Genomic DNA, 14,604 nt, shown 5'->3' on the forward strand with positions numbered 1-14,604 from the left:
TAATAATGAGACAGAAGAAAGAAAAATTAAGGAGTTGATCCCATTTACAATTGCACCAAAAACCATAAGATACTTAGGAATAAACATAACCAACGAGATAAAGGATCTGTACTCTGAAAACTAAAGAGCATTTATGAAAAAAAATTGAAGAAGACACAAATAAATGGAAAATCATTCCATGCTCATGGATTGGAAAAACAAATATTCTTTTTTTTTTTAAAGATTTTATTTATCTACCCAACAGTCAGAGACCACAAGTAGGCAGAGAGGCAGCAGAGAGAGAGAGAGGAGGAAGCAGGCTCCCTGCAGAGCAGAGAGCCCGATGCGGGGCTCAATCCCAGGACCCTGGGATCATGACCTGAGCCAAAGGCAGAGGCCTTAACCCACTAAGCCACCCAGGCGCCCCGGAAAAACAAATATTCTTAAAATGTCTATGCTACCTGGAGCAATCTACATATTCAATACAATCCTTATCAAAATACCATAAATACTTTCACAGAGCTGAAAAAAATAATCCTAAAATCTATATAGAACCATAAAAGATCCCAAATAGCCAAATGAGTGTTGAAAAAGAAAACCAAAGTTGGTGGCACCACGATTCTGGACTTAAAGTTGTATTACAAAGCTGTAGTCATCAAGATAGTATTGTACTAACACAAAAACAGACACATAGATCCATGGAACAGAATAGAGAACCCAGAAATGAATCCTTAACTCTATGGTCAAGTAAGCAGGAAAGAATATCCAAAGGAAAAAAAGACAGTCTTTTCAACAAATGGTGTTGGGAAACGTGGATAGCCATGTGCAGAAGGAAACTAGGCCATTTTCTTACACCATACCCCCCAAAAAAAACCTCAAAGTGGATGAAAAACCTAATTGTGAGACAGGAATCCATCAAAATCCTAGAGGAGAACACAAGCAGTAACCTTTGTGACCTCAGCCACAGCATTTCTTGCTAGGCACATCTTCAAAGGCAAGGGAAACAAAAGCAAAAATGAACTATTGGGATTGCATGAAGATAAAATGCTTTTGCACAGCAAAGGAAACAGTCAACAAAATCAAAGACAGCCTACTGAATTGGAGAAGATATTTGCAAATGTCTTACAGATAAAGGGCTAGTACCCAAAATCTATAAAGAACTTATCAAACTCAACAGCCAAAAAACAAAAAAATCTAGTGAAGAAATAGCCAGAAGACATGAACAGACATTTCTTCAAAGAAGACATACAAGAGGCCAACAGACCCATGAAAAAATGCCCGACATCACTTGGCATCAGGGAAATATACGATCAAAACCACGATGAGATACTGCCTCACACCAGTTAAAATAGCTAAAATTAACAAGTCATGAAATGACAGATGTTGATGAGGATGTGGAGAAAGGGGAACCTCTTACACTGCTGGTGTGAATGCAAGCTGGTACAGCCACTTTGGAAAACAGTTTGGAGGCTCCTCAGAAAGTTAAAAAATAGAGCTACTCTATGACCCAGCAATTGCACTACTAGGTATTTACCCAAAGAATAAAAAAAATAGTGATCTAAAGGGGCACCTGCATCCCAGAGTTAATAGCAGAAATGTCCACAGTAGCCAAACTGTGGAAAGATCCCAGATGTCCATTGACAGATGAATGGATAAAGAAGATGTAGGAAATAAGATTTCTTCTGATTTTTTTTCTGTCCTTTGTCTTTGATTTGGTTATGAGGATATTTTGATTTGCTGTTCAAAATGTTTTTAAAATTTTATATAGTCAAATTTATCAGTGTTTTGTTGCCTCTGAATTTTGATAAATAGAAAGTTTTCCTTTATCCCAAGGCTAATAGAAAGGAATTCACTCATGCTTCCTTCTAGTACTTCTATGGTTTCATTTATTACATTTATAGTATGGATACATTTGGAGTTTATTCTTGATTATGGCATAGAGAATAAATCTATTTTTTCTTTTATTAAATGACTGTCCAGTTATTCTAGCATCATTTTTTTATGAAATTCTTTTTCCCATTGGTTTGAGATGATGATATGGAATATTATATTCATATTATGTGAGAATCTATTTCTGACATGATATTCCACTTAATTGTTCTATTTATTCATTGTTCTGTCTATTCTTTTTTTTCTTAGATTTTATTTATTTATTTGAGAGGGAAAATTTTTAAAATTAACATATAATGTATTATTAGCCCCAGGGGTACAGGTCTGTGAATCGCCAGGTTTACATAGTTCACAGCACTCACCATAGCACAAAACTTCCCTAATGTCCATAACCCCACCACTCTCTTCCTCCCCTCCTCCCCTCTACCCCGAGTAACCCTCAGTTTGTTTTGCGAGATTAGGAGTCTCTTATGGTTTGTCTCCCTCCCGATCCATCTTGTTTCATTTATTCTTTTCCTACCCCCCAAACCCCCACGTTGCATCTCCACTTCCTCATATCAGGGAGATCATATGATAGTTGTCTTTCTCCAATTGACTTATTTCGCTAAGCATAATACCCTCTAGTTCCATCCACATCATTGCAAATGGCAAGGTTTCATTTCTTTTGATGGCTGCATAATATTCCATTGAATATTTATCCATTCATCTGTTGGTGGACATCTAGGTTCTTTCCATAGTTTGGCTATTGTGAACATTGCTGCTATAGACATTTGGGTGCACAATAAAGCTTTTACTGTTTGTATGTTTATTTTATATTTTACTATGTAACTGAATTCTTTTACTGTTTTACTGAGTTTTAATATTCATATTCTACATTTTCTAGCAATAGTCTGTTATCTCCAAATAGTTTTTCCTCTAAGTTTTATGGCTCTAGTTGTTTTTTCTTATATAATTGCATTGGTTAATACTTCTAGTTCAGTTGTTAAATAGTGATGGAGCTGGTGGGTATCCTTGCCTTATTTCTCTTCTTAATAGTAATGCCTGTAGTCCCCCCTTCCAACCTCCCACACTCTCTTTTAAACAATATGGTGGATTTAGGAATGAGGCGTATATATTCTTTCATGTTAAGTAATTAGCCTTTAGTAGATTTAATTAAGAATGGATATTGGATGTTATTAGAGGCTTTATTAGCATTTATGTTGATAATTATATTATTTTCTCCTTATATCAATATACTCAATTACATTATTAAATGTTCTAATATTGAATAATTCTTACACTTCTGATATTAATCCCATCAATTGGTCATGTTGAATTATTTTCTCATCACGGTTTTAGAGTCTTAGTAAAATTTTATGTTTTATTTTTATATTGATATTAATAAGTGTATTGGTCTATAATTTTCATTTTTGTGCTATATTTATTAGGTTTAGGTACTGATGCTACTTTTTTGGTAAAAGTAATTTAGAGGTTTTCTTTCATTTTTCATGATCTGAGATATTTTATATAGTGTTGGTTGACAACTGTATAGGTCTGTAGTTTTTCCCTATTTGTAAGCTAGCAAGTTAGCCTATTCCTGTCTCAATGGGTGTTAATAGAAGACATGAAATTCTTGGGTGAGAGACTAAGAACTTTATTGGCAAAAGGCAGCAGCCAGAGCTTTATTTTCCTATCAACCCCCTATAAATCCCACAAGGGCAATCCTGGTGGTCTTAGGTAGTTGTTTACAATCACAGTAGGTTGCATTACAGGAGAGGAACACTGAGCTTCGGAGAACCACTGTTATTTATAGTAAGCAAAACAAACTTGTTCTTTGTGTGGGAGAAGTTACTTGATCCATCAAAGATGGTCACTGGAAACATAATCCAGAGAAATAGCTCAAGTCAAAAATGTTAGGGTCTTCCATCCTTGGCATACCAGCAAGAATGTGCAGGGAAGCTCAGGATCCATGGCAGATTCCTTCTTCCAATATGGTTCTCTAAATATATGGTAGAATTTTCCTAGGAAACCATCTGGTCCTGTTATATTATTATGGAATCATTTTTGATAATTTTATCTATTTCTTCTATGCAAATTGATCTTACTAAGCTTACTTTCTGTCCTGGAGATAATTTTCATAAACTGATTTTCTTAAGAAATTATCCATTTCATCTAGTTTTTCAAAATTATTTTCATAGAGATCTAAAAAATACTTTCCCATGACTCTTAAACTTTCTTCTTTGTCAATAGTTTTTTCCCAAAGTAATTTCTTACATTTTTGTGGTCTCTCCCTTTTAACCTCAATCCATTTAGCTAATGATTTCTGTATTTTGTTAAATCTCAAAGAACTGGGATTTTGATTCATTAACTTAATCTATTTTTCCTCTTCTTTATCTCTTTAATTTCTGCTTTATCATTATCATTTCTTTCTTGAACTTTCTTTGTTTACTATATTTTGGTCTCCCTTTTTGAGTTAAGAGTTTATTTCACTTATTTTCATTCTTTTATTCTATTGTTTAAGGTGATACGTATTGCTCTCATTGGTTTTTAGATTGTATCCTATAGATTCTGATATGTTGTAATTTTATCATTGTTTATTTAGAAACTTTATAATTCTGTTTGTATTTCCCCTTCTACTCAAAAGTATTTCATAATAGGTTTTAAAATTTCAAGGTGAAGGTCCTTTGATTTTGAATTTATTTCTAATTTTTTTATTTCATTATGGTTAGCGTGTCATTAGTGATATGTTTATTTTATGAACTTATAGATGTTTTCTTTGTGATCTAATACATGTTCAATTTTTGTAAATATTCCTTGTGTCATTGAGAAGGGATGTTTGTATTATTTTTTTTTAATTTTTTAAAATATTTTATTTATTTGACAGAGAGAAATCACAACTACGCAGAGAGGCAAGCAGAGAGAGAGGAGGAAGCAGGCTCCCCGCAGAGCAGAGAGCCCGATGCGGGGCTCGATCCCAGGACAGAGACTTTAACCCACTGAGCCACCCAGGCGCTCCGGGATGTTTGTATTATTGAAGTGCAGAAGAAGATATATTCTTTATATAGCAGTAAAATCTATCTTATTAATTATGTTATTTAAATTTCTTATTTTGTGTTCACCTAACGTGTCATGTCCAAGGAGTGGTGTATTAAAATCTCCTATAATTTGTGTGTTTCTTTCTGTCTCTACTGACATCTTTTGTAATTTGCTCATTGCCTTGCCTTTTAGAGTCACTTTAAGTGTCACTTTTACCTATCATAGAGTTCAGTTTCACTTAATAAGTCAAATTGAAAACAATTTTTCTTTTAATGAGTTAATCTTTTTCATATTGATTTTACTGATATTGTTTAGTCTTGACTCCTGTTATATAGTATAATTTTGCTTTAATTTAACATATATTGTACTATGTTTCTTTCTTTATGAGGGATGTCTCTTTTATCTCTTAAATTTTTTTAAAGGGTGCACATGTCTGGTGCCCCGAAATGAAAAGACAACCTTCGTAATGGGAGAAAATATATCTGATATAGGGTTAATATCCAAAATATATAAAGGACTCATGCAATTCCACAGGAAAACAAAATCCAATTAAAAAATGGACAGAGAGGGGCGCCTGGGTGACTCAGTGGTTTAAGCTGCTGCCTTCAGCTCAGGTCATGATCTCAGGGTCCTGGGATCGAGTCCCGCATCGGGCTCTCTGCTTGGCGGGGAGCCTGCTTCCTCCTCTCTCTCTCTCTCTCTGCCTGCCTCTCTCCCTACTTGTGATCTCTATCTGTCAAATAAATAAATAAAATCTTTTAAAAAAAATGGACAGAGAATAAGTATTATTTCTTCTTTGAATGTTTGATAGAATTCTCCAGGGAATTCATCAGGTCCTGGACTCTTGTGTTTTGGGGAGGTTTTTGATCACTGCTTCAAACTCATTACTAGATATTGGTCTATGCAGATTATCAGTTTCTTCCTGATTCAGTTTTGGAAGTTTATAGGTTTCCTGGAATACATCCATTTCATCTAGATTGATTAACTTTATTGGCATGTAACTGTTGATAATAATTTCTGATGATTATTTCTATTTCCTTGATGTTAGTTGTGATCTCTACCTTTTTATTCATAATTTTATTAATTTGGGTCATTTCCCTTTTCTTTTGGATTAGTTTGGGCAGTGGTTTATTGATCTTATTGATTCTTTCAAAAAACCAGCTTCTAGTTTCATTGATGTGTTCTACTGTATCTCTAGCTTCTATCTCATTGATCTCTGCTCTAATCTTGGTTATTTCTCTTCTTGTGTGTGGAGTTGGCTTAATTTAGTTGCTGATTCTCCAGTTCTTTTAGGTGTAAAGAGAGCTGGTGTATTCTGGATTTTTCAATTTTTTTTTTGAGGGAGGCTTGGATGACTATGTATTTCCCCCTTAGGACTGCCTTTGCTGTATCCCACAGGTTTTAGACCAAAGTGTCTTCATTCTCATTGGTTTCCATGAATTGTTTAATTTCCTGGTTGATACAAACATTCTTAAGCAAAGTGGTTTTTAGCTTCTGAGTGTTTGAATTCCTTCCAAACTTTTTCTTGTGTTTGAGTTCCAGTTTCAAAGCACTGTGGTCTGAGAATATGCAGGGAATAATCTCAGTCTTTTGGTACCATTTGAGCCCTGATTTGTGACCCAGTATGTGTTCTATTCTAGAGAAAGTTCCATGTGCACTTGAGAAGAATGTGTATTCTGTTGTTTTAAGGTGGAATGTTCTGTATATATCTATGAGGTCCATCTCATCCAATGTGTCATTCAAAACTCTTGTTTCTTTATTGATTTTCTGCTTGGGTGACCTGTGTATTACTGAGAATGACATGCTAAGATCCCCTACTATTAATGTATACATATTAATATGACTCTTTATCTTGATTAGCAGTTGTCTTATGGAGTTGGCTGCTCCCATATTGGGGGCATAAAAATCTATCAAAATCCTAGAGGAGAACATAGGGAGTAACTTCTTTGACATTGGCCACAGCAACTTCTTTCAAGATATGTCTCCAAAGACAAAGGAAACAAAAGCTAAAATGAACTTTTGGGACTTCATCAAGATAAAAAGCTTCTGCACAGCAAAGGAAACAGTCAACAAAACAAAGAGGCAACCCATGGAATGGGAGAAGATACTCACAAATTACACTACAGACAAAGGGCTGATATCCAAGATCTATAAAGAACTCATCAAACTCAACATACAAAAAACAGATAATCACATCAAAAAATGTGTAAAAGACATGAACAGACACTTCTCCAAAGAAGACATCCAAATGGCTAACAGACACATGAAAAAATGTTCATCATCATTAGCCATCAGGGAGATTCAAATCAAACCCAAATCAAACACATTGAGATACCACCTTACACCAGTTAGAGTGGCCAAAGTGAACAAGACAGTAAACAACAAGTGTTGGAGAGGATGTGGAGAAAGGTGAACCCTCTTACCCTGTTGGTGGGAATGCAAGTTGGTGCAGCCACTTTGGAAAACAGCATGGAGATTCCTTAAGAAATTAAAAATAGAGCTTCCCTATGACCCTGCAATTGCACTACTGGGTATTTACCCCAAAGATACAGATGTAGTGAAAAGAAGGGCTGCCTGTACCCCAATGTTCATAGCAGCAATGGCCACAAACTGTGGAAAGTTGCCAAACTGTGGAAAGAACCAAGATTCCCTTCAATGGACAAATGGATAAAGAAGATATGGTCCACATATACAATAGAGTATTAAGCTTTCATCAAAAAGGATGAATACCCAACTTTTATATCAACGTGGATGGGACCAGAAGAGATTACATTGAGGCATAGAGAGTCAAGTATCATATGGTTTCACTTACTTGTGGGGCATAAGGAATAACATGGAGGACATTGGGAGATGGAGAGGAGAAGTGAAATGGGGAAAATTGGAGGGGGAGACAAATCATGAATGAGAGACTGGACTCTGAGAAACAAACTGAGTGTTTTGGAGGAGAGGGAGATGGGGGTTTGGGTGAGCCTCGTGATGGGTATTATGGAGGGTATGTATTACATGGAGCATTGGGTGTGGTGCATAAACAATGAATTTTGGAACACTGGAAAGAGATAAAATAAAATTAAATGAAAAAAATGGGCAGAGACGGTTCTCCAATGAAGACAAACAAATGGCTATCAGACACATGAAAAAAATGCTCATCATCACTAGCCATCAGGGAGATTCAAATTAAAACCACATTGAGATACTACCTTACACCAGTTAGAATGGCCAAAATTAGCATGACAGGAAACAATGTGTGTTGGAGGGGATGTGGAGAAAGGGGAACCCTCTTACACTGTTGGTGGGAATGCAAGTTGGTGCAGCCACTTTGGAGAACAGTGTGGAGATTCCTCAAGAAATTAAAAATAGAGCTTCCCTATGACCCTGCAATAGCACTGCTGGGTATTTACCCCAAAGATACAGATGTAGTGAAAAGAAGGGTCATCTGGACCCCAAATTTTATAGCAGCAATGGCCACAGTCGCCAAACTGTGGAAAGAACCAAGATGCCCTTCAACGGATTAATGGATAAGGAAAATGTGGTCCATATACATGATGGAATATTATGTCTCCATCAGAAAGGATGAATACCCAACTTTTGTGGCAACATGGATGGGACTGGAAGAGATTATGCTGAGTGAAATAAGTCAAGCAGAGAGAGTCAAGTATCATATGGTTTCACTTATTTGTGGAGCATAACAAAGAACATGGAGGACATGGGGAGATGGAGAGGAGAAGGGAGTTGAGGGAAATTGGAAGGGAAGATGAACCACAAGAGACTATGGACTCTGAAAAACAACCTGAGGGTTTTGAAGGTGTGGGGGTTGGGAGGTTGGGGAACCAGGTGGTGGGTAATAGGGAGGGCACATATGGCATGGAGCACTGGGTGTGGTGCAAAAACAATGAATACTGTTAACACTGAAAAGAAATTTTAAAAAAGTGAAAAAAAAGGAAAAAAATAGAATAAAATGTGGTTGTTTAAAAAAAAGATAAATCATCTCCACATTAAAACCCACTGCAAAGCTAATTTTTACGATTCTATTATGTCCATGCTAATTTAGCCACCAAAAAGAAATTTGAGTGCAATATACTGTTCAAAATAAAATTCACTGCACAAATAAGTCAATAAAGCCTGTTTTTTTTTTAAAGATTTTATTTATTTATTTGACAGAGAGAGATCACAAGTAGGCAGAGAGAGAGAGAGAGAGAAGGAAGCAGGCTCTCTGCCAAGCAGAGAGCCCAATGCGGGACTCGATCCCAGGACCCTGGGATCATGACCTGAGCCGAAGGCAGAGGCTTAAACCACTGAGCCACCCAGGCGCCCAATAAAGCCTGTTTTAAAAAAAAATGGGCAGAGAATCTGAATGTACAAATTTGCAGCTATAAGATGAATGAGGTTTAAAGATCTAATGTAAAACATGTTAACTATAGTTGATAACAATTATAAATTGAAATTTGGTGAAAGAGTAGAACTTAAATATTCTCACAACAAAATAAAAAAGTGAGATGATGGATGTGTAATTAACTAGGTGAGTGGAATCCCTTCACAAGTTATATGGATAGGTATAGGTATATCAGATCACCATGATATACATTTTAAAAATCTTAGAATTTTATATATCAGTTTTACCACAATAAAGGTGATATTTAAAAAAAATAAAAATTAAAAGGATTTTTGTTTTGTTATCCTAATGGTTCATTTTGTATCCATACTTTTTATGGTGCCTTTATTCCCCTTTTATCATTTTCACTCTGGTTTAAACATTTTAGGTTCAATCTTTCAACTCCCACCTAGTACTTCTGGAAAAATCAATGATCATATTCTGCTTTCTACTTTATTGAAACATATAACAGTTTCATACAATTCTTGGACTTATAGGTTCATCCTTGTTTTCACTCTAGGTCTACAATTACTTTCAGTCCTTATACCAAAATCTCTCCAATTATCTTTTGGTAATGAAGTCTCTTTTCTTACAGGTTTCTCAGAAAGAGTTTGTGAATACAATATTACCTTAGCTCTTACATATTTAAAACCAATTTTCTATCTCTGTGAAACTGGAAGTGTTCTATTATACATAAAAATATCTTTGGTTCATATTTTTTTCCTGAATTCCTCAAAAATGCTGTGTCACTATTCTTACGCTTTGATGTTGCTTCAGAGAAGCCTTATGCCAATCTAATTTTATTGTCCTTGTAATGTTTTTCTTTTGCCTGAAGGTCCTGAAGAATTTCTTTCTCCTTTAAAGTTGTGTTGTTTTATTACGTAACTATACTGTCTGAAAATTTATCATTCTAGGTAATTTTTCCTGGTAGCCTCATGGTTAAACCTTTCAATACATAGATTATGTTCTCTCTTATTTCTGGAAAGTTTTCTGATATTATTGCATTAACTGTTAGCTGTGTTTCATGGTTTTGTTACATGTATCTTTATTCTCTTTCATTTCAACACTTGTAAACTGAGTAATTTTTACTTTTTATTTTATTTCATTTTCATTTTCTTGTTTTTGCTTTGGTTTTCTTCAATGCCTCTTGTTATATTTTCACTCAGATTTCATTTAGATCTCCCTCTGGTACCTTAAAAATTATTCTAAATTTCTGAAATGGTTTTGTCTTTTATCTTAATGTATTTTAGGGTATCAATCAATTGACACATTTCATTTAATATTTTTGTCCATTTTGATATTAGTTTTTAAGTGTCCAATTTTTAAGTCCTTGTTTTCATTTATTAAACTCAGTTTGGAGTGATGTATTACAATAATTCATATTTGTTTTAGAAATTGTCATGCGGCAAAATAATTTGATTCTCAACCTCTGCTTTTTTCAAAAAGTAGCTTTACATGGATCTTGACTGCCTTTTTCTACTTAAAATAATATTATAGATAGAAGTTCTGGTTTAGTAGCAGTCTTTCTCTCAGAACAGTGAAGCCTAATTTCTCTAATGGATGATATTGGTGGTGGGAATGTGATTGTATGTGATTAGGTTTTGAATGTGATTGAATGTAGGTTGGCATGTTGTGTGACTTGTTTTTGTTTTATAAGACCCTAGATTTTCCTCTTACTTCCTTCTTTTCCTCCTGCTGCCACTTGTACAAAGGTAACAACCCTCTGTCATTATCCCTTGTACTTCATCTGCAGGGCTGCTGCCTGTGGGTCTTGCTCACTTTAAAGATGCTTCCCTACAGCTGGTGCTATGCATGGCCAAATCCAGACCTGTGTAGTGTAATACATAGCAATCATTATTCTTCCCATAACAATGATTTTTCCCCCTGGATTCTGCCTTTGCCCCTAACCACTTCATATCTTCTTTTCAATTTAAGATTGAAAAGGATTTAAAAAAAAATTGTTGTGATTACCCATTCCAGATGCAGCATTTGAAGAAAAGGAAAACAACTGAATTGACAATGAAAGAAGTAGGAAAACTTATATTCTTGTTTAATAAATACTTACTGAGTACCTACAATGCACAAGGCATTGAAGATAAAGTAATCAGCTAGACCGACAAGGCCTGTGCCCTCACTGGCTTATGTTCTTCTGGGAGAATAGATATAAAAAAGATAAATGTTAAGGGATGCTAAGGACTATAAAAAAATAAGCAAAGTAGGAGATAAAGAGTAAAGTAGGTATGCCATAATATTTAGTTTAGCTCGGCTCTCTCTGATAAGATGACATTTGCCTAAGACTTGATTTGAAGTCATCTAAATATTTGAAGGAAAGGATTTGAGGTAGAGAAAACAGCCTATCTAAAAGGCCCTGAGGCTGGGACAAATTCGATGTGTCTGAGGTGTGGAAGAAGATAGAATAACTGTAACTGAAATTGTAGGAAAAAGTGCATTACAGGGTAAAGGTAGAGAAGCAGGCAGTAGGCAGATCAACTAGAGGTCTTGTAGCCATGATAAGCTTCAGACTTTGTTTTAGGTGTGATGGGAAGCCATTAAAGGCTTTTAGCTAGGAAAGTAATAGAATCTGATTTACATTTTAAAGGGAAACCAAAGCTTCTGTGTCTAGTATATACTGACCAAGGAAAGAGAAGAAGCTGGAAGATGAATTTCCATGCTGTTTCTGCTATATAGCACTAATAACTGGCCTTTTAACTTGCTCTTGACATAAAGTCATTATTTTGTGGCATTGTTCTTATAACTGGATATTTGCCCTTCCCCCTCCCATTACTGTACACAGACATTGCTGAACTGTGCAGTTCCCCAGGCTTTCTGATTCACACCTATGGGCTTATGGGATATTTGAAATGTTGTACTAACTTTCCATTTTTGTTGCTATGCAATAGGTGCTTACCCAAAGATACCTCTGAAGTTCACTACCTGAGTATATTAGTAAACATCGCCAAATCAAAGGTTGTTTTTTTTTTAAACATTTTATTTATTTGACAGAGAGAAATCACAACTAGGCAGAGAGAGAGGCAGAGAGAGAGGAGGAAGCAGGCTCCTTGCAGAGCAGAGAGCCCGATGCGGGGCTCAATCCCAAGACCCTGGGATCATGACCTGAGCCGAAGGCAGAGGCCTTAACCCACTGAGCCACCCAGGCACCCCCAAATCGAAGGTTCTTTGTATCTTCTGTGATCTCAGCTATATCTTTTGATACCAACAGTTTCTTCTGGCCATGACATCTTCTACCAGTCATCACAGTCTCTGCTCAGTGTCTCAGTGGATCAATAGTCTTTGTCTGTTCTCCCCCACTTTCCCATTATTCCTCCTCGAAAGTAAACACATCCAATCTCTTTTTTTTAAAAAAATATTTTATTTATTTATTTGACAGATAGAGGTCACAAGTAGGCAGAGAGGCAGGCAGAGAGAGAGAGAGAGAGAGAGAGAGAGGGAAGCAGGCTCCCTGCCGAGCAGAGAGCCCGACGCGGGGCTCGATCCCAGGACCCTGAGATCATGACCTGAGCCAAAGGCAGTGGCTTAACCCACTGAGCCACCCAGGCGCCCCCACATCCAATCTCTTGCACTCCATCTGTACACATGCTGTTATTCTTCCTGTGACCAGCCACACCATACTTGAGATAGCAATAACTGTTGTCCATTCATTTACTTAACAAATATTTATTGAACATGAACTAAATGCCACACCCTGTGCCAGATACTCTGGTATCTGGACTCACAATCCCTGTCCTAACTGTGTTTAAAGTCTAGTGAGAGTTGCAAACAAATGAAGAAGTGTCTTTAGTGAGCGGAGCACCATGTGCAATAAAGAAGTCAAAAGGTATTCCAAGAAAAAAAAAATGGTATTTACCTGAAGTCTGAAAGATGAAAATGATATGATCAGGAAAAAACAACAATAACAACAACAACAACAGCAGCAGTGGAAGCCAAACTATTTGAAGTGTTTACAGTAGGCTCAGTAGCATGAGAAAACCATGACATATCTGAGGAACATAGAAAGGTCAGTATGAAGGGATGGGAAGTATGCGAGATGAAGTCATGATTTCAGTATTTCCGTTATTCCATATTGTGGTCTTTTTCACTGAATAAATTAATACCTGAAGTGGTATTCACTTTCACCCCATGTCACTTTGGGTTCCTCTCTGCAGCCTCTAAAGCCCTTGGCTTGGCTTGAAATCATGGGTTGTGGAGCAGATACCTTATCATCCTACTTTTTAAGACATAAATCAGTAACTATTCCTTATGAAGGAGAAGTCTTGTTCTCTTTCATTAGGAAAAGCTTCACAAATCTCAAATATGTTTTATTTATTTTGTCCAACCTCTCTGCCTATACAAGCAGGACCTATGTTAGGGTCCCCAGAGGCCAGGCTGCATGAAGACTGGAGTATTTCTGGCCAGTGGATATAAAAGCACATTGCTCGAGCTGATACAAGGATGGAACCAAAGTTGAAAGCCAGGAATACAGTTTAAGGGCTTAAACTTAAGGGACAAGGCAGAGAGGCAGAACCCACCATTTATCCAAGAAGAAGGCATTTGGATATGAAGCAAGTGAGTACTAGACTAAAACAGGATTTGGACAAAAGAGTAGGAGTGGATTCTGGACATACTCCATGAAATATTGGAGTAGCCCCAGGGACATTTTTTATAGGGCACATATGGTCTCAGCTGTGAGTGAGGAAGGAGCTGTGAAGGGCTCAGCTAGTCCTTAAGTTCTCAGTCTTTTTTGAGGTAAACATGTGAGAACAAAAAAAAAAAAATTACAGTGCAATCTGAGAAGTTCTATAATCAATGCATATGCCAAATGGGAGCAAGTTTTGGGGTTTTAATGAAGACTTCATAAGCATGGCATTTGAAAGATTGGTAAGTTAGTCAATTGGAAAAGGTAGGGAAAACCCAAGAAGAGCAAATAACATGAGCCAGGACTGATGTAAAAAGAGCATCATGTTGCATTCAAGAATGAGGAGTTATGGAATGTGCCAAAAACATGTTGGGACCTCTTAAGTATGAACTAGTAAAGATGGAGTAATCCTGGAACAGGTAGGACTAGGATTCAGGAAATAAACCGTACTGTTGGCTTAGAAAGGCTCATTTGGTGCTATCTGGGCTGGCAGTGATGTGTTAAAGAATCTACCCTATTGAACAGAACATGGCAACAAGAATGTCAAGGTGGTGGTAATAACAAGGTGTCCTCTAGGTGGCTATCTAAGATGGGTCAGATCTCCAGCCAGTGGTGAAAATCCAGTCATATGGCTTTTGCCCTTGGCTTATGGGGTTCTATGGACCTATCCAAGTAAGCTGGCCTTTTGGATAAGGCTGAAGTCCTGGTGATAGATATG

The sequence above is a fragment of the Meles meles genome, chromosome 17 (genome assembly GCF_922984935.1).
Source record: "Meles meles chromosome 17, mMelMel3.1 paternal haplotype, whole genome shotgun sequence".
Classification (NCBI taxonomy): Eukaryota; Metazoa; Chordata; class Mammalia; order Carnivora; family Mustelidae; genus Meles; species Meles meles.